This window comes from Felis catus, chromosome B1, assembly GCF_018350175.1.
Source record: "Felis catus isolate Fca126 chromosome B1, F.catus_Fca126_mat1.0, whole genome shotgun sequence".
Classification (NCBI taxonomy): domain Eukaryota; kingdom Metazoa; phylum Chordata; class Mammalia; order Carnivora; family Felidae; genus Felis; species Felis catus.
The window spans coordinates 129,262,926-129,288,005 of record NC_058371.1 but is presented as its reverse complement, the minus strand read 5'-3'; the positions used below and the strand labels follow the sequence as shown (position 1 = coordinate 129,288,005).

The following is a 25,080-nucleotide window of genomic DNA, read 5'->3' as shown; positions in this document are numbered from 1 at the left end:
CTAGATGGGTAACTTACCCTAAGTTAGTATAAATATTTTTTGAAGGAGTTTATTTCATATTGACAAGCCCCTGAGCAACACAACCCAGTCAAAAACACCCTAATGCTTCACAGTACATTACTTTTCTGTCAATAAACTTTCCTAGATATAGATATCGTATAGAAAATTATAAACACACAATGTTTACTTCAAAGTGTTTTGTTATTTCTCATATTACAGGAGAAAATCAGCAATAGTTAGGTTTTTACATGAATTTTGCAAATAAAATATGACCTTTGGTCCTAAAATATGTATGTAGGTTATAAATTCAACATGTATAACTCCTTTTTACCATGTAGAATTGAAATTTGTGTCCATTTATATTTCTTCATCTGTCCTTTAACTTTGTGTATAAATACCAATCAAGTTAGTTACAAGTCTTGTTTCAGATTTTGCAGGATTTTTTGGAGCTTTAAATGTTACTCTCGCCTATTATGGGAGACCTTTGATTTCTGGTGATAAATAACTTTTTTTTTTCAATATATGATGTTTATTGTCAAATTGGTTTCCATACAACACCCAGTGCTCATCCCAAAACGTGCCCTCCTCAATACCGATCACCCACCCTCCCCTCCCTCCCACCCCCCATCAACCCTCAGTTTGTTCTCAGTTTTTAAGAGTCTCTTATGCTTTGGCTCTCTCCCACTCTAACCTCTTTTTTTTTCCTTCCCCTCCCCCATGGGTTTCTGTTAAGTTTCTCAGGATCCACATAAGAGTGAAAACATATGGTATCTGTCTTTCTCTGTATGGCTTATTTCACTTAGCATCGCACTCTCCAGTTCCATCCACGTTGCTACAAAGGGCCATATTTCATTCCTTCTCATTGCCACGTAGTACTCCATTGTGTATATAAACCACAATTTCTTTATCCATTCATCAGTTGATGGACATTTAGGCTCTTTCCATAATTTGGCTATTGTTGAGAGTGCTTCTATAAACATTGGGGTACAAGTGCCCCTGTGCATCAGTACTCCTGTGTCCCTTAGGTAAATTCCTAGCAGTGCTATTGCTGGGTCATAGGGTAGGTCTATTTTTAATTTTCTGAGGAACCTCCATACTGTTTTCCAGAGTGGCTTCACCAATTTGCATTCCTACCAACAGTGCAAGAGGGTTCCCGTTTCTCCACATCTTCTCCAGCATCTATCGTCTCCTGATTTGTTCATTTTGGCCACTCTGCCGTAAGGTGATACCTGAGTGTGGTTTTGATTTGTATTTCCCTGATGAGGAGCGATGTTGAGCATCTTTTCATGTGCCTGTTGGCCATCCGGATGTCTTCTTTAGAGAAGTGTCTATTCATGTTTTCTGCCCATTTCTTCACTGGGTTATTTGTTTTTTGGGTGTGGAGTTTGGTGAGCTCTTTATAGATTTTGGATACTAGCCCTTTGTCCGATATGTTGGTTGCAAATATCTTTTCCCATTCCGTTGGTTGCCTTTTAGTTTTGTTGGTTGTTTCCTTTGCTGTGCAGAAGCTTTTTATCTTCATAAGGTCCCAGTAGTTCATGTTTGCTTTTAATTCCCTTGCCTTTGGGGATGTGTCAAGTAAGAAATTGCTATGGCTCAGGTCAGAGAGGTCTTTTCCTGCTTTCTCCTCCAGGGTTTTGATGGTGTCCTGTCTCACATTCAGGTCCTTTATCCATTTTGAGTTTATTTTTGTGAATGGTGTGAGAAAGTGGTCTAGTTTCAATCTTCTGCATGTTTCTGTCCAGTTCTCCCAGCACCATTTGTTAAAGAGACTGCCTTTTTTCCATTGGATGTTCTTTCCTGCTTTGTCAAAGATGAGTTGGCCATACTTTTGTGGATCTCGTTCTGGGGTTTGTATTGTATTCCATTGGTCTATGTGTCTGTTTTTGTGCCAATACAATGCTGTCTTGATGATGACAGCTCTGTAGTTGAGGCTAAAGTCTGGGATTGTGATGCCTCCTGCTTTGGTCTTCTTCTTCAAAATTCCTTTGGCTATTCGGGGCCTTTTGTGGTTCCATATAAATTTTAGGATTGCTTGTTCTAGTTTCAAGAAGAATGCTGGTACAATTTTGATTGGGATTGCACTGAATGTGTAGATAGCTTTGGGTAGTATTGACAATTTGACAATATTTATTCTTCCAATCCATGAGCATGGAATGTTTTTCCATTTCTTTATATCTTCTTCAATTTCCTTCATAAGCTTTCTATAGTTTTCAGCATACAGATCTTTTACATCTTTGGTTAGATTTATTCCTAGGTATTTTATGCTTCTTGGTACAATTATGAATGGGGTCAGTTTCTTTATTTGTCTTTCTGTTGCTTCATTATCAGTGTATAAGAATGCAACTGATTTCTGTACATTGATTTTGTATCCTGCAACTTTGCTAAATTCATGTATCAGTTCTAGCAGACTTCTGATGGAATCTATCAGATTGTCCATGTATAATATCATGTCATCTGCAAAAAGTGAAAGCTTGACTTCATCTTTGACAATTTTGATGCCTTTGATTTCCTTTTGTTGTCTGATTGCTGATGCTAGAACTTCCAACACAATGTTAAACAACAGCGGTGAGAGTGGACATCCCTGTTGTGTTACTGATCTCAGGGAAAAAGCTCTCAGTTTTTCCCCATTGAGGATGATGTTAGCTGTGGGCTTTTCATAAATGGCTTTTATAATCTTTAAGTATGTTCCTTCTATCCCGACTTTCTCAAGGGTTTTTATTAAGAAAGGTTGCTGAATTTTGTCAAAGGCCTTTTCTGCATCGATTGACAGGATCATATGGTTCTTCTCTTTTCTTTTATTAGTGTGATGTATCACATTGATTGATTTGCGAATGTTGAACCAGCCCTGCATCCCAGGAATGAATCCCACTTGATCAAGATCAATAATTCTTTTTATATGCTGTTGAATTTGATTTGCTAGTATCTTATTGAGAATTTTTGCATCCATATCCATCAGGGATATTGGCCTGTAGTTCTCTTTTTTTACTGGGTCTCTGTCTGGTTTAGGAATCAAAGTAATACTGGCTTCATAGAATGAGTCTGGAAGTTTTCCTTCCCTTTCTATTTTTTAGAATAGCTTGAGAAGGATAGGTATTATCTCTAGTAGAACTCCCCTGGGAAGCCATCTGGTCCTGGACTCTTATTTGTTGGAAGATTTTTGATGACTGATTCAATTTCTTCACTGGTTATGGGTCTGTTCAAGCTTTCTATTTCCTCCTGATTGAGTTTTGGAAGAGTGTGGGTGTTCAGGAATTTGTCCATTTCTTCCAGGTTGTCCAGTTTGTTGGCATATAATTTTTCATAGTATTCCCTGATAATTGCTTGTATCTCTGAGGGTTTGGTTGTAATAATTCCATTTTCATTCATGATTTTATCTATTTGGGTCATCTCCCTTTTCTTTTTGAGAAGTCTGGCTAGAGGTTTATCAATTTTGTTTATTTTTTCAAAACACCAACTCTTGGTTTCATTGATCTGCTCTACAGTTTTTTTAGATTCTATATTGTTTATTTCTGCTCCGATCTTTATTATTTCTCTTCTGCTGGATTTAGGCTGTCTTTGCTGTTCTGCTTCTATTTCCTTTAGGTGTGCTGATAGATTTTGTATTTGGGATTTTTCTTGTTTCTTGAGATAGGCCTGGATTGCAATGTATTTTCCTCTCAGGACTGCCTTTGCTGCATCCCAAAGCGTTTGGATTGTTGTATTTTCATTTTCATTTGTTTCCATATATTTTTAAATTTCTCCTCTAATTGCCTGGTTGACCCATTCATCCTTTAGTAGGGTTTTCTTTAACCTCCATGCTTTTGGAGGTTTTCCAGACTTTTTCCTGTGGTTCATTTCAAGCTTCATAGCATTGTGGTCTGAAATATGCATGGTATGATTTCAATTCTTGTATACTTATGAAGGGCTGTTTTGTGACCCAGTATGTGATCTATCTTGGAGAATGTTCCATGTGCACTCGAGAAGAAAATATATTCTGTTGCTTTGGGATGCAGAGTTCTAAATATATCTGTCAAGTCCATCTGATCCAATGTCTCATTCAGGGCCCTTGTTTCTTTATTGACCGTGTGTCTAGATGATCTGTCCATTTCTGTAAGTGGGGTGTTAAAGTCCCCTGCAATTACCACATTCTTATCAATAAGGTTGCTTATGTTTATGAGTAATTGTTTTATATATTTGGGGGCTCCGGTATTCGGCGCATAGACATTTATAATTGTTAGCTCTTCCTGATGGATAGACCCTGTAACTATTTAATAATGTCCTTCTTCATCTCTTGTTAGAGCCTTTACTTTAAAGTCTAGTTTGTCTGATATAAGTATGGCTACTCCAGCTTCCTTTTGACTTCCAGTGGCATGATAAATAGTTCTCCATCCCCTCACTCTCAATCTGAAGGTGTCCTCAGGTCTAAAATGAGTCTCTTGTAGACAGCAAATAGAGGGGTCTTGTTTTTTTATCCATTCTGATACCCTATGTCTTTTGGTTGGTGCATTTAGTCCATTTACATTCAGTATTATTATAGAAAGATATGGGTTTAGAGTCATTGTGATGTCCGTAGGTTTCATGCTCGTAGTGATGTCTCTCATACTTTGTCTCACAGGATCCACCTTAGGATCTCTTGTAGGGCTGGTTTAGTGGTGACGAATTCCTTCAGTTTTTGTTTGTTTGGGAAGACCTTTATCTCTCCTTCTATTCTGAATGACAGACTTTCTGGATAAAGGATTCTCAGCTGCATATTTTTTCTGTTCATCACATTGAAGATCTCCTGCCATTCCTTTCTGGCCTTCCAAGTTTCAGTAGAGAGATCAGTCATGATTCTTATAGGTCTCCCTTTATGTTAGAGCATGTTTATCTCTAGCTGCTTTCATAATTTTCTCTTTATCCTTGTATTTTGCCAGTTTCACTATGATATGTCATGCAGAAGATCGATTCAAGTTACGTCTGAAGGGAGTTCTCTGTGCCTCTTGGATTTCAGTGCCTTTTTCCTTCCCCAGATCCGGGAAGTTCTCAGCTATTATTTCTTCAAGTACACCTTCAGCACCTTTCCCTCTCTCTTCCTCCTCTGGAATACCAATTATGCGTAGATTATTTCTCTTTAGTGCATCACTTAGTTCTTTAATTTTCCCCTCATACTCCTGGATTTTTTTATCTCTTTTTCTCAGCTTCTTCTTTTTCCATAATTTTATCTTCTAGTCAACTATTCTCTCCTCTGCCTCTTCAATCCGAGCCGTAGTTGTCTCCATTTTATTTTGCAACTCATTGATAGCATTTTTTAGCTCCTCTTGGCTGTTCCTTAGTCCCTTGATCTCTGTAGCAATAGATTCTCTGCTGTCCTTTATACTGTTTTCAAGCCCAAGATTAATTTTGTGACTATTATTCTAAATTCACTTTCTGTTACATTGTTTAAATCATTTTTGATCAGTTCGTTAGTTGTTGTTATTTCCTGGACGTTTTTCTGAGGGGAATTCTTCCATTTCGTCATTTTGGATAGTCCCTGGAGTGGTGCGGGACTGCGGGGCATTTCCCCTGTGCTGTTTTGAATAACTTGCATTGGTGGGCGGGGCCGCAGTCAGACCTGATATCTGCCCCCAGCCCACTGCTGGGGCCACAGTCACGCTGGTGTGTGCCTTCTCTTCCCCTCTCGTAGGGGCAGGATTCACTGTGGGGTGGCGTGGCCCATCTGGGCTACTTGCAGGTTTGTGGTGCTGGAAATCTGGTGTATTGGCTGGGGCAGATCGGCAAGGTGCACAGGGGTGGAGGGGCAGGCTCAGCTCGTTTTTCCTTTGGAGATCCGCTTCAGGAGGGGCCCTGTGGCACCGGGAGGGAGTCAGACCCACCGGAGGGATGGATCCACAGAAGCACAGTATTGGGTGTTTGCATGGTACAAGCAAGTTCCCTGGCAGGAACTGGTTCCCTTTGGGATTTTGGCTGGGGGATGGGTGACGGAGATGGCGCTGGCGAGCGCCTTTGTTCCCCACCAAACTGAGCTCTGTCGTCCCTCCGAGTAGAGCTGTTAACTTATAACCTTCCAGATGTTAACTCCCGTTTGCTGTCTGAACACACTCTGTCCGGCCCCTCCGCTTTTGCAAGCCAGACTTGGGGGCTCTGCTTGGCTGGCTGGCTGCTCCTCCTCCCTGGCTCCCTCCTGCCAGTCTGTGGAGCACACACCGCCTCTCTGCCCTTCCTACCCTCTTCAGTGGGCCTCTCATCTGCGCTTGGCTCCGGAGACTCCATTCTGCTAGTCTTCTGGTGGTTTTCTGGGTTATTTAGGCAGTGTAGGTGGAATCTAAGTGATCAGCAGGACGCGCGGTTAGCCCAGCGTCCTCCTATGCCGCCATCTTCCCAGGATGAATAATTTTAACTATAACCACTGTTTGTGATACATGCCTTCTTTGATTCCTGGTAAGTATATGCATTGTTTTTTTTTGTTTTTGTTTATTTTTTTTCCTATTTACATCCAAGTTAGTTAGCATATAGTGCAACAATGACTTCAGGAGTAGATTCCTTAATGCCCCTTACCCATTTAGCCCATCCCCCCTCTCACAACCCCTCTAGTAACCCTGTTTGTTCTCCATATTTAAGAGTCTTTTATGATTTCTCCCCCTCTCTGCTTTTATATTGTTTTTGCTTCCCTTCCTTTGTGTTCATGTGTTGTATGTCTTAAAGTCCTCATGTGAGTGAAGTCAAATGATACTTGTCTTTCTGACTAATTTCGCTTAGCATAATACCCTCTAGTTCCATCCATGTAGTTGCAAATGGCAAGATTTCTTTCTTTTTGATTGCTGAGTAATACGCCATTGTATGTATGTATGCATATATGTATATATATATATATACACACACACATATATATATATACACATATATACATATATATATACACACACACACACCACATCTTCTTTATCCATTCATCCATTGATTGACATTTGGGCTCTTTGCATACTTTGGCTATTGTTGATAGTGCTGCTGTAAACATTGGGGTGCATGTGCCCCTTTGAAACAGCATACTGTATCTGTATCCTGAAATGGATACTGAAACTGTATCCATTGGATAAATACCTAGTAGTGCAATTCCTGGGTCATAGGATAGTTCTATTTTTAATTTTTTGAGGAACCTGCATACTGTTTTCCAGTGACTGCACCAGTTTGCATTCCCACTAGCAGTGCAAAAGGGATCCTCTTTCTCCACATCGAAACCAACATCTGTTGTTGCCCGAGTTGTTAATGTTAGCCATTCTGACAGGTGTGAGGCGATATCTCATCGTGATTTTGATCAGGTATTTCCCTGATGATGAGTTATGTGGAACATTTTTTCATGTGTAGGTTGGCCATCTGGATGTCTTCTTTGGAGAAGTGTCTATTCATGTCTTTTGCCCATTTCTCCCCTGTATTATTTGTTTTTTGGGTGTTGAGTTTGATAAGTTCTTTATAGATTTAGGATACTAACGCTTTATCTGATATGTCGTTTGCAAATATCTTCTCCCATTTTGCGTTTTAGTTTTGCTAATTGTTGCCTTCACTATGCAGAAGCTTTTTATTTTGATGAGGTCCCAGTGGTTCATTTTTGCTTTTGTTTCCCTTGCCTCTGGAGATGTGTTGAGTAAGAAGTTGCTGAGGCCAAGGACAAAGAGGTATTTGCTTGCTTTCTCCTCGAGGATTTTGATGGCTTCCTGTCTTACATTTAGGTCTTTCATCCATTTGAGTTTATTTTTGTGTATGGTGTAAGAAGGTGGTCTAGGTCCATTCTTCTGCATGTTGCTGCCCAGTTTTCCCAGAACCACTTGCTGAAGAGACTGTCTTTATTTCATTGGATATTCTTTCCTGCTTTGTCAAAGATTAGTTGGCCATACGTTTGTGGGTCCATTTCTGGGTTCTCTATTCTATTCCATTGATCTGAGTGTTTGTTCTTGTGCCAGTACCATACTGTCTTGATGATTACAGCTTTGTAGTATAGCTTGAAGTCTGGGATTGTGATGCCTCCTGCTTTGGTTTTCTTTTTCAGGATTACTTTGGCTATTTGGTTTTTTTCTGGTTCCATACAAATTTTAGGATTATTTGTTCTAGCTCTATGAAGAATGCTGGTGTTATTTTGATAGGGATTTCATTGAATGCCTAGATTACTTTGGGTAGCATTGACATTTTAACAATATTTGTTCTTCCTATCCAGGAGCATGGAATATTTTTTCCATTTTTTGGTGTCTTCTTCAATTTCTTTCATAAGCTTTCTATAGTTTTCAGTGTATAGATTTTTTAGCTCTTTGGTTAGATTTATTCCTACGTATTTTATGGTTTTTGGTGCAATTATAAATGGGATCGATTCCTTGATTTCTCTTTCTGTTGCTTCATTGTTGGTGTATATGAATGCAACCAATTTCTGTGCATTGATTTTATATCTTTGCCTACAACTTTGCCAAATTCATGAATCCATTCTAGAAGTTTTCTGGTGGAGTCTTTTGGGTTTTCCATATAGAGTAATCTGTCATCTGTGAAGAATGAAAGTTTGACCTCATCCCGGCCAATTTGAATGCCTTTTATTTCTTTGTGTTGTCAGATGGCTGAGACTGAGACTTCAAATACTATGTTGAATAACAGTGATGAGATTGGACATCCCTGTCTTGTCCCTGAACTTAACGGGAAAGCTCTCAGTTTTTCCCCATTGAAGATGATAATAGAATTGGGTCTTTCATATATGTCTTTTATGAACTCAAGGTATGATACTTCTATCCCTACTTTCTTGATGGTTTTTATCAAGAAAGGATACTGTGTTTTGTCAAATGCTTTCTCTGCATCTATTGAGAGGGTCATATGGTTCTTGTCCTTTCTTTTATTGATGTGATGAATCACGTTGTTTTGTGGATATTAAACCAGCCCTGCATCCCAGGTATAAATCCCACTTGGTTGTGAATAATTTTTTTAATGTATTGTTGGATTCGGTTGGCTAACATCTTGTTGAGGATTTTTGCATTCATGTTCATAAGGGAAATTGGTCTATAGTTCTCCTTTTTAGTGGGGTCTCAGTCTGGTTTTGGAATCAAAGTAATGCTGGCTTCATAGCAAGAGTTGGAAATTTTCCTTCCATTTCTATTTTTTGGAACAGCTTCAAGAGAATAGGTGTTAACTTTTCCTTAAATGTTTGGTAGAATTCCTCTGGAAAGCCATTGACTCTTTTTGGCCAATTTTTGATTGATTACTAATTTGATTTCCTTACTGCTTATGGGTCTGTTCAAATTTTCTATTTCTTCCTGTTTCAGTTTTGGTAGTTTATTTGTTTCTAGGAATTTGTCCATTTCTTCCAGATTGCCCATTGTATTGGCATATAATTGCTCATAATATTCTCTTATTATTGTTTTTATTTCTGTTGTGTTGGTTGTGATTTCTCCTCTTTCATTCTTGATTTATTTGGGTCCCTTACTCTTTCTTTTTAAGTGACTAGTGGTTTATCAATTTTGTTAAATCTTTCAAAGAATAGGCTTCTGGTTTCATTGATCTGTTCTGTTTTTGTTTTTGTTTTTGTTTTTGTTTTTTTTTTGGTTTCAATAGCATTAATTTCTGCTTTAATCTTTATTTTTTCCTGTCTTCTGGTTTGGGGTTTTATTTGCTGGTCTTTTTCCAGCTCCTTAAGGTATAAGGTTAGGTTTTGTATCTGAGACCTTTCTTCCTTCTTTAGGAAGGCCTGGATTGCTATATACTCCCCTCTGATGACCGACTTCCTTCATCCCAGAGGTTTTGGGCTGTGGTGTTATCATTTTCATTGGCTTCCATTTACGTTTTAACTTCCTCTTTAACTCTTGGTTAGCCCATTCATTCTCTAGTAGGATGTTCTTTAGTCTCCAAGTATTTGCTACCTTTCCAAATTGTTTCTTGTGGTTGATTTTGAGTTTCATAGTGTTGTGGTCTGAAAATGTGAATGTTATGATCTTGATCTTTTTGTACTTGTTGAGGGCTTATTTGTGTCCCAGTATGTGGTTTATTCTGGAGAATATTCCATGTGCACTGGAGAAGAATTCCACTGCTTTAGGATAAAATGTTCTGAATATATCTGTTAAGTCTATCTGGTCCAGTGTGTCATTCAAAGCCATTGTTTCCTTGTTGATCTTCTGATTAGATGATCTGTCCATTGCTATAAGTGGGATGTTGAAGTTCCCTAATATTATAGTATTATTATCAATGAGTTTCTTTTTGTTTGTGATTGATTGATGTATATATTTGGGTTCTTTCACATTTGGAGCATAAATGTTTACAATTGTTAGGTCTTCTTGGTGTATATACCCCCTTAAGTATGATATCATGCCCTTCTTCATCTCTTGTTACAGTCTTTATTTTAAAGTCTAGATTGTTTGATACAAGTGTGGCTACTCTGGCTTTCTTTTGTCGACCATTAGCATGATAGATGGTTCTCCATCCCCTTACTTTCAATCTGAAGGTGTCTTTAGGTCTAAAGTGGGTCTCTTGTAAACAGCATATAGATGGATCTTGTTTTCTTATCCATTCTGTTACCCCATGTCTTTTGATTGGAGCATTGAGTCCATTGATGTTTAGAGTGAGTACTGAAAGATATGAATGTATTGCCATTATGTTGCTTGCAGATTTGGAGTTTCTGGTGGTGTTTTCTGGTCCTTTCTAGTCTGTTGCTTTTGATCTTTATTTATTATTTATTTGTTTTTTCATCTTTTCTCCCCTCAGAGAGTCCCCCTTAATGTTTCTTGCAGGGCTGGTTTAGTGGTCATGAATTCCTTTAATTTTTGTTTGGGAAACTTTTAATCTCTCCTTGTAATTTGAATGATAGCCTCGCTGGATAAAGAATTCTTGGCTACCTATTTTCCAATTCAGCACATTGAATATGTCCTGCCACTCCTTTCTGGCCTGCCAAGTTTCTGTGGATAGGTCTGCTGCAAACCCAATCTGTCTTCCCCTGTAGTTAAGGGTTTTTTTTTTTTCCTTTGTGCTTTCATGATTCTTTCCTTGCCTGAGTATATTGTGAATTGGACTATGATATGCCTTGTTGATGGCTGGTTTTTGTTGAATCTAGTGGGAGTCCTCTGTGCTTCCTGAGTTTTGATGTGTCTTTCCCCAGGTTAGGAAAGTTTTCCACTATGACTTGCTTACATAACCATTCTACACCTTTATCTCTTCATCTTCTGGGACCCCTATGATTCTGATGTTGTTCCTTCTTCATGAGTCACTGATTTCTCTAATTCTCAAAGTGTGCTTTTTTGCCTTAGTCTCCCTCTTTTTTTCTGCTTCATCTTTCTCCATAAATTTGTTCTATATCGCTGATTCTCTGCTCTACCTCATCCATCCTTGCTGATGCGGCATCCAGTGAGATTGCAGCTCAGTTATAGCATTTTTTTACTTCATTCTGACTAGCTTTTACTTGTTTTATCTCTGCAAAAAAGGATTCTAATCTATTTTTGACTCCAGCTAGTATTCTTATTATTGTGATTCTCAATACTGGTTCAGACACCTTGCTTATATCTGTGTTGGTTAAGTCCCTGGCTGTCATTTCTTCCTGCTCACTCTTTTGGGGTGAATTCCTTCTTTTTGTCATTTTGAAGGGAGAAAAGAAATTAATGAGATAAAAAATTAAAATTAAAAAATTAAACACATACACATACCCAAATCAAATAAATGATGCTAGACCCTAGGTGTGTTTTGGTCTGGGTGTTGAAAGGGGCTTGACAGGTTACAGGAAAAAAAAGGGAAAGGAGAAAAAAAAAAGAAATTGTTTGAAAATTTGTAAAAATGAATACAATGCAATAGAATTTGAAAAAAAATATATGGAAGTAAAAAGTATACTAGAGGAAAAAATTAAAAATATTTTAATAAAAATTGAAAAAAAATTTTCTGTATTCAAGAAAAAGAAAAAAAAGAATAAAAAAGAATAGATGGACCATTGAACAGACTGAAATATGATTGAAATTATTTGGTTTTCCCTTAGAAGTCAAACTGTGAAGTGCTTTATAGTCCATAAACTAAGCAGGCAGAGAGAGATGTGTTCCAGAAGAGCGAGGTTGGCCCAGTTGGGCAGGGCTTAGTGTAATGGCTCCTTTCTCCACTAGATGGCGCTGCTTACCTTAATGGGGTGGATTGTTGTGGCATTTGTAGGTGTGTATGCGTGGGAGGGGTGAAAATGGTGTCACCTGGCTACCCAGTCTCTAGTATCAGAACTCTCTTCTCCCAGTCAAAAATTGCACATCCATCCTTTGTCTTCAGCTTCTGTCCACTCCCTGTTTTTACACTGTCCGTGACCAAGACCCAGGCAGTATCTCCCTCCTGAGTTTTATCTCAAATGCAGCTGTGTTTCCCAACCCCTTATTTTTGAGGAACTGTGGCTTCAATCCATTCTGCCCCTCTGCAGAAAGGTCTCACCAAGCAATGGCTGGGTGCCAGCCGCACCCAGGAATGCTCGCAGGACTGCACTGCTGCCAGTGCCCAGAGACTTTGGCTGGGTGCCAGCCCACTCCAGAGAAAGTTCATGTGATTGTGTAGCAGCAGCATTTCAGAGATTAAGGAAAATCACATGACACATCTGGCACCAGTCTTCACCCCCAACGACCTTGTACCGGCACCAGCAAATGTCGTTCTCCCGGGTCCACTTAGATCTTTGCCTTCTTTGGGAGTGGGGCACATAGAGCCTCCACCAGGTGTCTTCCAGCAGGGGATTTTCCTCTCCCCTTATGGCCCAAAGACCTCCGGACTTCACTCTGCTCCTGGGGATTTGCCCTTTTCACCAGAGCATTGCCAGGTATCAAGCTGTTAAGTTTCAGACTCTGTGTCCCCCCTGTTTATAGAGTCTTAATGGAATTTAAGCCCTTTCCTTTCTCCCTTTTTAGCTCAGTCCCTGCAGCTGTTTCCACTTTTCCACTTTCTCTCCAGCTGCTTTTGGGGGGGGGTTGCTTTTCCCATACTCTCCCTCATGTCCATCCTCTCTCCGCAAGCAAAAACAGCTCTCTGCTCTCTGTGGCTTCTCTCTCCCCACAGTTCACCTCTCTGCATCATGTATCTGCTGAATCTGTGGTTCAGGTTGTGCAGATTGTTGTGTTAATCCTCAAATCAGTTTTCTAGGTATGCAGGATGGTGTAGTGTTGATCTGGCTGTATTTCATGGACACATGGCAGAAAAAATCTTCCATGCTGTTTTGCTGTCTTGACTCCTCCTCAGTATATGCATTCTTGGTTGCCTTATTTGAGACACTTTTACCTTGGACTGATTAATTTTTAATTATCCAATTAACTTTCTTAAAATACTACATTTTCATGTCCTTTACCTCTACAGAAACTTCCAATAGATCTTCATTTGATTTACAATTCTAAACTCCTTAATTTAGCAGGTAAAGACATAACATAAACAATTTATATATGTAATATTCTATTGCTCCATTATTCTGTGAACATCCCGTCCCCTCTTAGCAAGAAACCATAATACCAAAAGTTCCAAAAATAGATCTTATATACCTACTCTTTATCCCTAATACCAGGATGTCTTCCTGATTTATAGTAATTCAAAAAACATTTTTTCTTTAGGATTTGGTTGAGATTATATGTATCTCTTTGCTCATTTTCTCTTTTCCACATTTCACCCAATGCTTTCATTTCCCAGTTATCTTCAATAAATGTCTATCAAACACTTTCTTTGTATCAGAAACAAGCCTAGATACTGTTAAAACATATATGAATGCTTTGCCTAATATTTTCTCCCACAGAACTTACAGTCTAAAGAGTGACAGGTGTTAAGTGCACAAAATATTTGTGTATACACCAATTAGGACAACTGCTATAAAGAAAAATTATGGGGTGTGTCTTTATTATAATTATGAAATATTATAACTTGTTTTAAGAGTCTCATATTGACAGAGCTAGTTGAGTGAATTATCATCACATGTTTTAAACTGCAGGGTGTGTGAATGTTTTTAAGAATGTTTTGGGGACTGATTTATAATTGTAAGGCAAAAATTAAAGACAGACCATTCCAAGCAGAAAATACAAGATAATGAACGTAAATGATGTGAAGGAGAGATTTCCATATTTAAGTAATTCAAAGGTGAACAATTTTGCTAGAAACTCAAGGATTGAGGAGAAATTTGTCCCAGGAAGAAATTAGAGAGGTAGGTATGGATAGATTATTCTGGGTCATGTACACTATTAACATTTCTATCTTGTTGAAATTCAGTAGGGAGATATTTAAGGAAAACAATGAGATCAATGGCATGATTAGACTTGCATTTTATTTTTTTTTTAAATTTTTTTAACGTTTTATTTATTTTTGAGACAGAGACAGAGCATGAACGGGGGAGGGGCAGAGAGAGAGGGAGACACAGAATCGGAAGCAGGCTCCAGGCTCTGAGCCATCAGCCCAGAGCCCGACGCGGGGCTCGAACTCATGGACCGCGAGATTTTGACCTGAGCTGAAGTCGGACGCTTAACCGACTGAGCCACCCAGGCGCCCCTAGACTTGCATTTTAAAACAGATTTCTATAACTATTTTCTGGTATGTGTGTTAACATACAGGAGAGGGATGCAATAATCCTGGAAGACAGTAATGGTGCCTCACCCTCTACACTAGAGGGATGTAGATGGAAAGAAGTGAGCAGAATGATAATACAATCACCAGAAATAGTGATGGATTGAATGGTATGGAGTGGGAAAGGGAAAAGTTTCAAGAACAATTCCAAATTTTCTGAATGGTCTCAATTCATTCATTTGTTCAACAAATATTATTGAAATTGTCAAGAATAGTTGAAAACTATAATGATAAAATTATGATGAATTCAGTTGGGAAATAACATGGTTGACCTACACTCATGAAGGTAGACATTAAAAACAAAACTCTTAATAAATTTAGATTTAAGTAGAAGTTTAAGGGTTATTGACATTAAGATGGTATGTACAGTCACAGGAATGGATGTGATCTCCTAGGGAGAGTGGAATGAATCTGGACCAGACCATGGCCACCCAAACATTTAGTTGGAAAAATACCCAGCACACTGTACCCCAATCTGCACATGGTTTGTCAAGTAGGCCCAGATGGCTCTGCATCAGCAGTGCATCTCATGTGTAAGAGGACCAGCCACCTTTTTCAAAGTAGTAGACGAGCACACACGTTTAAAATCAGGAGATGAAGCTGACTTTCCTAACACAGGGAAACAGACATATAGAGTTAGACAAAATGAGGATACAGAGGACTATTTCGCAAATCAAAGGACAGGACAAAACCACAGCATGAGATCTAAGCAAAACAGCAATAAGTAATATGCCTGATAAAGAATTTAAAGTAATGATCATAAACATATTCACTGTGCTTGAGTAAAGAGTGGAGGACATCAGTGAGACTCTTAAAAAAACAAAGATGAAGAACAAAATAGATGAAATTAAAAATATACTATATGGGGATGCCTGGTGGCTCAGTTGGTTAAGCCTGCAACTCTTGATTTGGGGTGAGGTCATGGTCTCATGTTTTGTGGGATCAAGCACCACATTGGACTCTGCACTGACAGTGTGCGGCATTTGGGGGATTCTCTCTTTCCCTCTCTCTGCCTCTCCCCTGCTCATGCTCACTCTCAAAATAAGTAAATAAACATTAAATAAATGCATACATATATGCATACATACATACATACTAGATGGAATAAATAGCAGTCTAGAGAAAGCGGAGGAATCAGTGACCTGGAGGACAGATTAATGGAAAGTACTCAGGCTGAGCAGATGAGAGAAAAAATTATGCAAAATTAAAATAGAGAACTCAGTGACTCCATCAAGTGTAATAAAAATCGACTTATAGGGATCCCAGGAGAGTAAGAAAAGGGGGCAAAAAAATATTCAGAGATAATAGCTGAAAACTTCCTTAAACTGGGGAAGGAAAGATATATCCAGATCCAGGAAGCACAGAGAGACTCCAACAAAATCAACACAAGGAGGGCTGCACCAAAATATATAGTAATTAAACTGGCAAAAAGTAGTGACAAAGAAAAAGAATTTAGAGCAGCAAGAGAAAAGAAGACAGTTACATACAAGGGAAATTTCATAAAACTATTTTTCAGCAGAAACTTTGTAGGCCAGAAGGGAATGCCATGAAACATTAAGAGTGTTAAAAGGAACAAATCTTCAGCCAAGAATATTTTATGCAGGAAGGCTATCATTCAGAGTAGAAGGTGAGGTAAAGAGTTTCCTAGAAGGGATGCCCACTCTCACCACTTTTATTCAACATAGAACTGCAAGTCCTATTCATAGCAATCAGACAACAAAAAAGAAATAAAAGGCACCCTCATTGGTAAGGAAGAAGTAAAACTGCCAATCTCCCGATGTTAGAGCAAAAACCGCCATCAGTATGGCCTGGACTCACTTCAACCTTACAATTCTAACACCTGATCCTTTCAACATGAGCCTCTATTGAAATACATGAGACATCCATAGCCAGTAAAGATTTATTGCTTCTACTTCTAGACAATTTCATCTGAAGAATACAGGTAGATCTACTTTAAACCCACATCCCGTTACCATGTCCTTTTTTACTATAGCCTATTATACAGAACACACCTTGCAAATGTCAGTGCATACATATGTAATCTCCATCATTACATGCTTACCATTTGACCTTTATTTCTCAACTCAGGACAAAATGCCTTCCTTTTTATGCCTCAAACTTAAGACATACAACTTTATCTACATATCCTCAGTTCATGAGTATTGCTGAAATATAGCATAATAGCTGGAACATATAATTAACTATTCCAATAGAAATCCTTTTGACTTTGTTTTACATCAAATGAATATCTTGTACCTATGCATTAAAATGAAAGTTGATGGGTTTTGTACGGAAACATTAAACAATGAAATCTGAGAAATCTGGAATTGTTGTTGACTGCCATGAGCAATCTTTATAATCTCAGGCAAGCAAGTAAGTCCCATATAAACCTTAGCCATGCTTTCCGTATAAAATCAACTTTACAGTCTCTACTGAATCTTGAATTATTTATTACCAAGTAAAAATCAAAATGAAAATATTCATATTTTCAGTAGGCAAGAAGTTATATTTAAAATAAAATAATAAAAATTACATGAATAAATATAACTAACAATATTTTTGGATCTTAGCAATTTATAGGTTTTGTTTCATTACACTTTATGCTTTGTTGATTTTTTTCTATTTAAAAGTCAATTTTATTTCTTTTTAAGCATGACTAACTTTAAAGCTGGTGGTCCATCTGTTTTCTCTTTGTTAGCAAACTTTTTGAGGCTAGTCTGAGTGTCTAAAGAAAATGATTTGCTTTGATAAAACAGCTTTTCAAAAGAAAAAAAATATCATTAGAACTCCTTTTTACACTCTGGAATGGTCCCTTTTTTGGTAGTAAGTGTTTCTAACACCCATAAGCATCCTAAATACAAAAAAAAATGTTGGTTATTTAAAAAATTGCTGTTATTAAATAAATCTCATATCTCCAAGATTCAACTTCTTACATGATAAAAGAATGTAATTTTTTAAATTTCATGCTTCTTCTAAAAATTGCCTCTAACTTGTAGGTAATGATATCCTGACCACAACTTTCCATACCAGAATTTATTCCCTGCTGTGTCTTATTTTTTATTTATACTATATGAAAGTATTTCAGAAAATCACATGGTAGGGAAAAATGAATAGTACTTTATTACAGCTCCGAAATCATCCTGAATACTTTGTACTTCCATACATGTTTGTAATGTTCTTTTGATGTAAATTCTATGAATGACCTTTAGATAGTATTATGTCACCAAACCATTAAGCATAAAATGTGTTTTGTTACTTATTACGGACCAGTATGTCCCTGAATTTTAAATTGTGCATTTTACTGAAGGAAAATACAGCCACAGCTAATCCAAGTGGCTAGCAACCTAAAAAATCTCTTTTGAAATACATCCTAAATATATATATATATATATATATATATATATATATATATATATATATATATATATATATTTTAATCTGGGCACACATGAACCAAAATATTTAAGATCAAATAGTGAAAGAATATTGTGAAAAATGGATAAGTGAATCCAGGGAGACACTCAAATGATCTGGTATCCCTAGGGCAATAGTTCTTTCACATTAATTACTTTGACAGTTATTCTCTTTGGGGGTAGGAGCAGGAAGTGAGGTCTCCTTTTTTGTCTATGTCCTGCTTCCCTTTTCTTCAACATTATTCTTCTTTATGCTTACATATTTATCTATATCTTCTGGATGCCTGCACTTCCCATGATTCCTTCAAACCCTTTTCTTCAGGAATAATCTGATAACCTGATTCATACAAAGATTTAGATGACTAACAATTTATAATGTTATACATCAAGTCATGTGAAAGAAATTTGTACATGGAGCCTAGGTCTATTTTGTAAAATAAAATTAAATTCAGAACCAGGGGCATTTAATAAACTTAAAGGAATTGACACAAGGGGGAGATAAACTATCAAAAAAACAATTGAGGAAGGGTATTTATTTAATTTTTTGATTTATAAAGAGCATAATATGTAAGACTTGGGATTCAAAGATTTTATATACTATCTGAGTTGTATTGAGTAAGCCATTATTATTAAGAGCTTTAGTTTTCTAATTTTTTTTAACATTTATTTATTTTTGAGACAGAGAGAGAGCATGAACAGGGGAGGGTCAGAGAGAGAGGGAGACACAGAATCTGAAACAGGCTCCAGGCTCTGAGCGGTCAGCACAGAGCCCAACTCAGGGTGCTGGAACTCACGGACCGTGAGATCATGACCTGAGCCGAAGTCGGACGCTTAACCGACCAAGCCACCCAGGCGCCCCAAGAGCTTTAGTTTTCTATCTGTAAATGGAAGTTGACGCATTTCAAACCAATTTTTATGCACGTTTACAAGGATATGATGAAAAAATTTATAACATTTAAAGTATACAACAGAGAAGATGCTATAAATGTATTTATTTTTAATATCTCCCCAAATTATACCATGGATTTAATTATGTATTGTCTTTATTCAGTGAGTCAAACATTAAAATTTTTTTTAATGTTTATTTTTAAGAGACAGAGAGATACAGAAAGCTAGTGGGGGGAGGGGCAGAGAGAGGGAGTGAGACACAGAATCTGAAGCAGGCTCCAGGCTCCGAGCTGTCAACATGGAGCCCCAAGTGGGGCTTGAACCCACAAACTGTGAGATCATGACCTGAGCCAAACTGGGACGCTTAACCAACTGAGCCACTCAGGCGCCCCAAGACAAACATTTCTAAAAGTGATTTGCTTTACATTATATTGATATAAAACAAACGAACAGTGTAAAACTTATGTATTTTTATTTTACTTCCTTTCTCATATTATCATATAGATTAGGTAAACAATATCTTACTTTTAGGAGTCTTCTAGCAGAGCTTATATGGTAAAATTACTCATAAGATAGAACACTTAAGCAGGAAATTTAAAGCTTACATTATTTAATCATGTTAATATAAGAAAACATGAGGAATAAACTATAGGCTATATTCTTAGTCAATTACATATATATAAGTAATTATATATAGATAATATATATTATGTAATTATATGTTATATTTCTTATACTATATATACTATATAATTATATAAATATAGAGAAATATATATAGAAATAATATAGAGAGAAATTTTCTATCTACTAATAAAACTACAGAACTTGGCTACAAAGGCTTTCAATTATTAACACAAATAATTTTATTATTTTTGAGTACTTTTATTCAAGGAATATTGCACCAATATATGCTAGATATTGGGCATCCGGGTGCATAGACAAGAAACTTCATGTTGTTGCTGTAGCAAACCCCAACAATTGTCCATTATTGTGCATCCTTGCACAAGCACATAAAAGTTTTCTACTCATTTGCCTTAGGCATATAAATTTAGCTTAAACCCTCACATCGTTTTCATTTAGAAATAGTACTTTCTGGAATATCAATTGTACAGAATTATGCTTTCTTAGGTTTCTTCTGAATTGAGTTCCTAAACATATACCCTATTGCAATTATAAGCAGTAATTATCTGAAAATCTCATTTAAATCACCTTTTACTAAGGAGAATTGCTCACGTTGAGTGGGTTACAGGAGGAACACGTGTGTGCATGCACACATACACACATACAGATTTGTTTCAAAGACAGCTCATTATTGTTCCTCACGATTTAATTTTGTCCAGAGTTCATTTACTCTAGTTATAAACAGAAGAGTCAAGCAGATGCCTAGTGGCTTTGGGAAAACTGTTTCATGCTTTCACCTTTCCTCATGAGGAAAAGGATATGCGGTAACTTTTCTCTTTGGGGAACTCTGACTTTTGCTGACCTTATTAACATTCACCTTGCTTATCTTCCGCCTGTCCTCTAACCCTGGTTGAATCCTAAATGCCCACCATGAGGATTTACTATCCCCTAAAGAATTTGGGAGTGAGGTTGAGCCAGGGAAGGTAATTTAACTCTAGACAATTTCCTCTGGGTAATTTGTGCAATCTCAAAATATTGGTCTTGTCTGCGAGAACCTTTGAATGTTTCTTTTGGTTATTACTTGAACTCATTACAAGGCTTCCTGCTTGCAAAGCAGTAGCTACTTGCATATACAATCTCTCTGTAGTAGAATGTTTCTGAAACCTTTAACAAAACACTTCTTTATCACTGAAAACAGATTCCACATCTAAGGATACAGTCAGATGCAGCAAAGTGCCAAACCCTATGTAGAGAAATGTCCTAGTATTTATAAATACTCTAGAAATTCTATTCCTCAATGATAACAGGAAAAGGACTGTTTTTAATAAATATGGTTTGGGTTTATACTGACACTTCAATGGTTGTCATTGATAAAGAGGCACATTTTAGGTCTACTGACATACGTCACACCAATATAATATGTGGTGAAAAATCAAAAGGGGAATTTGCTCTTTAAGTAGTTCATGACATTTCATTAACATTCCTTCATTCCCTATATATGGAGGAAAAGTTATTTTATTAAATGTTTATTAGATCATTGAGTGAAGTGTTTTCTAAGTAAATATATTTGAACCCTAATTCTTCCTTGGTTAGCCTGAATGAAGAAATAGATTGTGCCATACTGTGTTTTCTATTTCTGTTGTTGAGCAAGATTTATGTTTTAATGCTTCCAATGTTATCTACAATAAACACTGGTTTAGTAAATGAGCTGATAGTTTGGAAAAAATTAGTAATTCTAAGGGCCCAGTAGAGTCTCTCGCTTTAATTATGCATTATGTGTGTTTGTAAAATATAATAAAAATTATAAAAGTTTAATTTTGTCCTAATGGCTATAGATGATTTCTTAAATAGGACATTTGTTTAAACATACGGCTTTTCTTTTTTGAAAAAACATTGGTCACTTTTATCTGTCTGATTTAAGGACGGAGTATGCATAGGCCAGTGATTCTCAACTGGGGGTAGCTTTGCCGCCAGGGGACATTGGAAAATACCTGAAAACATGTTTGGTTGTTATAACTGAATGCAGGTGTTACTAACATCTGTGGGTTGAGGCAAGTGATGCCGCTAAGTGTCATGTGATGTACAGGGCAGCCCCCAACAAGAAGAGATTATATAATCCCAAATATAATAATGCTGAAGTGGGGAAAACTCTGGCTTAGAGCTTGCATTCTGAAATCTTAATGATTGAACTCTAATTCATATTCTGCTCTCCACTAACCCAGAATCCTCATAAGAACTTAAGTGTAAGGGCTTCCATTTTCTCATTACTGAAAGGAGTGTATTAAATGTTCTAACCGGGTTTAAAAATACAGTAGTCCCCCCTTATCCACCATTTCCCTTACCCTGGTTTTAGTTACCTGTGGTAAACCACAGTCTGAAAGCAGATAATCCTCCTGACAGATCATCAGAAGATCAATAGTAGCCTGACTGTACATCACAATCCTATGTCATTCAATTCACTTCATCTCATTACATAGGCATTTCATTATCTCACATCATCCTAAGAAGGACAGAGGATAGTACACTAAGATACTTTGAGAGAGACCATATTAACATAACTTTTATTAGAGTATAAAATTATGATTGTTTGTTATTAGTTGCTGCTGTTAAAATTTACTGTGCCTAATTTATATATAGGATTTGGTATGATCTATGGTTTAGGCATCCACTGGGAGTTTTAGAACATATTCCCTGAAGATAAGGGAGAACCACTATAATAAATAATGTCTGAGATAGAATTTTCTGCTTTCTAGTCATTTTTATAAATTTGAATATTTTATAGAATGCATGCTTTCTGGAGTTTAGTGTATTCAAGAATCCCTTCCCGCCTATATCTTTTCATCCTTAGATATCAGACACATAAGTCTTAGAAACACTCATTAACACCTTATTGCATTTTTGATGTTGCTGCACATTAATTTTGTTTTGTCCAAGATTCAAGGCTTGTTTGGAATTTTATAAAGGCAGATGGGACGCCTGGGTGGCGCAGTCGGTTAAGTGTCCGACTTCAGCCAGGTCACGATCTCGCGGTCCGTGAGTTTGAGCCCGGCGTCAGGCTCTGGGCTGATGGCTCAGAGCCTGGAGCCTGTTTCCGATTCTGTGTCTCCCTCTCTCTCTGCCCCTCCCCCGTTCATGCTCTGTCTCTCTCTGTCCCAAAAATAATAAATAAAAAACGTTGAAGAAAAAAAATGTTATAAAGGCAGATAAAACTTTTTTTAAAGAATATTAGTACTAGTAATGTCTTTTCTTCGGTTTTATTTTTTAATTGTTTTATACAACTCTTAACGTGGCTCATAGACTTATTATTAAGCAACTGTGGGCTTCATTAAAACTAAATTAGAAGCCAGTTTGGTGGAGGTTTATAAGAAAATATCTTTATGTTGCCTCTAATAGTAGATTCTATAGATAGTACAGGATTTGTTTGAAACACTATAGAACCCATCCTTTAAAAGTTAGACAAGAGAGCTTCCTTTAAAAGGTGTGTGTTTCAATGGGAAGAGTGCTACACACCGAACACTTTCATTTAATTTTCTAAATAACTTTAGAAAGTTATTTTCTAAATAATTTTAAATTATTTCTAAAATAATTTTATATATTATCTAAATAATTTTAAATTAGTTCTAAATATATTTTATAGTATCTAAATAATTTTAAATTATTTCTAAAATAATTTTCTAAATACTTTCATTTAATTTTCTAAAATAAGTCACAATGCTAATTTAACCTATATGAGAGTTTAAAAAGATCATTACAGAAGGAGTATGAAAGAGACCCTTATGATAGTCTCCAGGGCTACCTGGTTAGAAAGAAAATAGTAAAGATCAAGGTGAAGTTGAAAACACAACAGAATGAGTATACACCATTTCTTGAAGGTGTTGAAAAGTGTTCTAGTTTGTATTTTAGGAGGAAATTTGCTCACCCTTGGAAAAAAAAAACTATATGCAAAATTAAAAAAAAAACAGTTGCAATCTAGATTATATTGGGATTAAATTATAATAAAATAATTTAGGTAATTATTAATATACACTTAAAGAAAATGGAAATACATTTAAGACATTTATAATTTTAATATTTTATGCAATGAGTAGTATTTGCACATGCCTTCTTTCACTTTCCATATATATAATCATATTTACCAATTCATAGAGATGGCTTCTTGATATCGCAGTTTTGAATGTTTCTATTATTCGGCCTTTAGATGTATATACTGATGTATTTTCAATTAAATATATGTATCATAAAGTTCATTCTGTTCATTTGTTGTATTTATATTATGTTTATTATATATTTATATATAATATTTATTACACAGACTCAGCTTGTGCCTTTATCACTTATTTTCTGCACAACTGAAATGACCTACTCAATCTTTAGGTTACCAGGCCAATGTCAAATCAGTCGCAGTCATTTGTTGAATCTATATTTTAAGTAATATGTTGCTGTTACTACTAAAGCACCAAAATTTATTCCTTTTATAAATTAGAAAAGATTCTGTGCTTTCTTTGCATTTCTAAATACAAATTTTTGCATAAATAAAAGATAAGGGAGATGAGTTAATATTTTAATGTGAGAATTTTCATAGCTCTGGTTTTGGCCAAAGAAATGTGTCTTTATTTGTCATGTTAACAAATAGGGAAAAAAAGAGATTTAGAACTGCTGCTCTACAATAACTCCCTTCCAGTTAATGTTCTACAGTATTGACAACATGCACTTACAGAGATTTTTTTCAGTTGCTTTGATATCTAATGCTAGAAATATAATGTCATATTGCTTTGGTGGTTATGAAAGTTTTGTTTCTTCCAGTTTTATGTTGTAGTTACATAGTATGTTTTGTTTACTTATTGGGGAAGGTACAAGATACGGGCACTTGAGGCTACAAAAAACATCCCTGAAAAGTTGACATTTTCCTTGGGAAGAGTCATTTCCCACTGCTTTCAAGAAAGATAGCAAAATATACATGTCCAATGTACGGTGGTTAAAAATCCAAGTAATAAATCAATCTACATAGACAAAAGCAATCAACTTACCAATGAAAGGTAAATATTAAGGGAAAGAACATTACATATTAGATAAGCTATGTCAGTAGGAAAGGACCCATGGTAGTATATTCTTCTTTAAACTGTATAAATATTAAGCAGTTACTAGTAAATATCAGACATTGTTAGGAGCAGTGAATTCAGCATTGAATAAGACAGGCAAAATCCCTGCACTTATGACACTTCTATTTTAGTTGGCTTCGGTGTGGTAATGTGTAAGGGTCAAAGTGTCTATTCTTAAATAAAACGTACTGGATTCTGCATTGCATACCTTACTTACTTGATCTCGAGGGCTCATTAGTAGGAAACCATGAACTTATTCAGGAGACATATTTCACAGTATGAATTATCCAGGAGTTAATATTTAGCCTCTCCCTCTATAAGAACTCTGACCAATAATACTAGCTAATTTTAACATAATTTCATACTTATTTCTTCTTTTTTGAATTCAAATAATGCTGTTTTCAGCAATAATATTAAAAATATTGTTAAAACACTATGTAACATTAGCAATTATTCTAATGTAATGCCAATTTTTTTTGCTAGCTTTTGAGAATTGTTTTAAGTATTTCTATTTTTTTTTAGTAACAATTGTGTTG

General features: G+C 36.4%; 1 protein-coding gene across 4 annotated transcripts in view; it reads left to right on the top strand.

Moving 5' to 3' along the window:
- Positions 1 to 25,080, top strand: part of CCSER1 (coiled-coil serine rich protein 1) — a 1,296,004-nt gene that overhangs the window by 1,249,515 nt on the left and 21,409 nt on the right. The window lies entirely within an intron of this gene.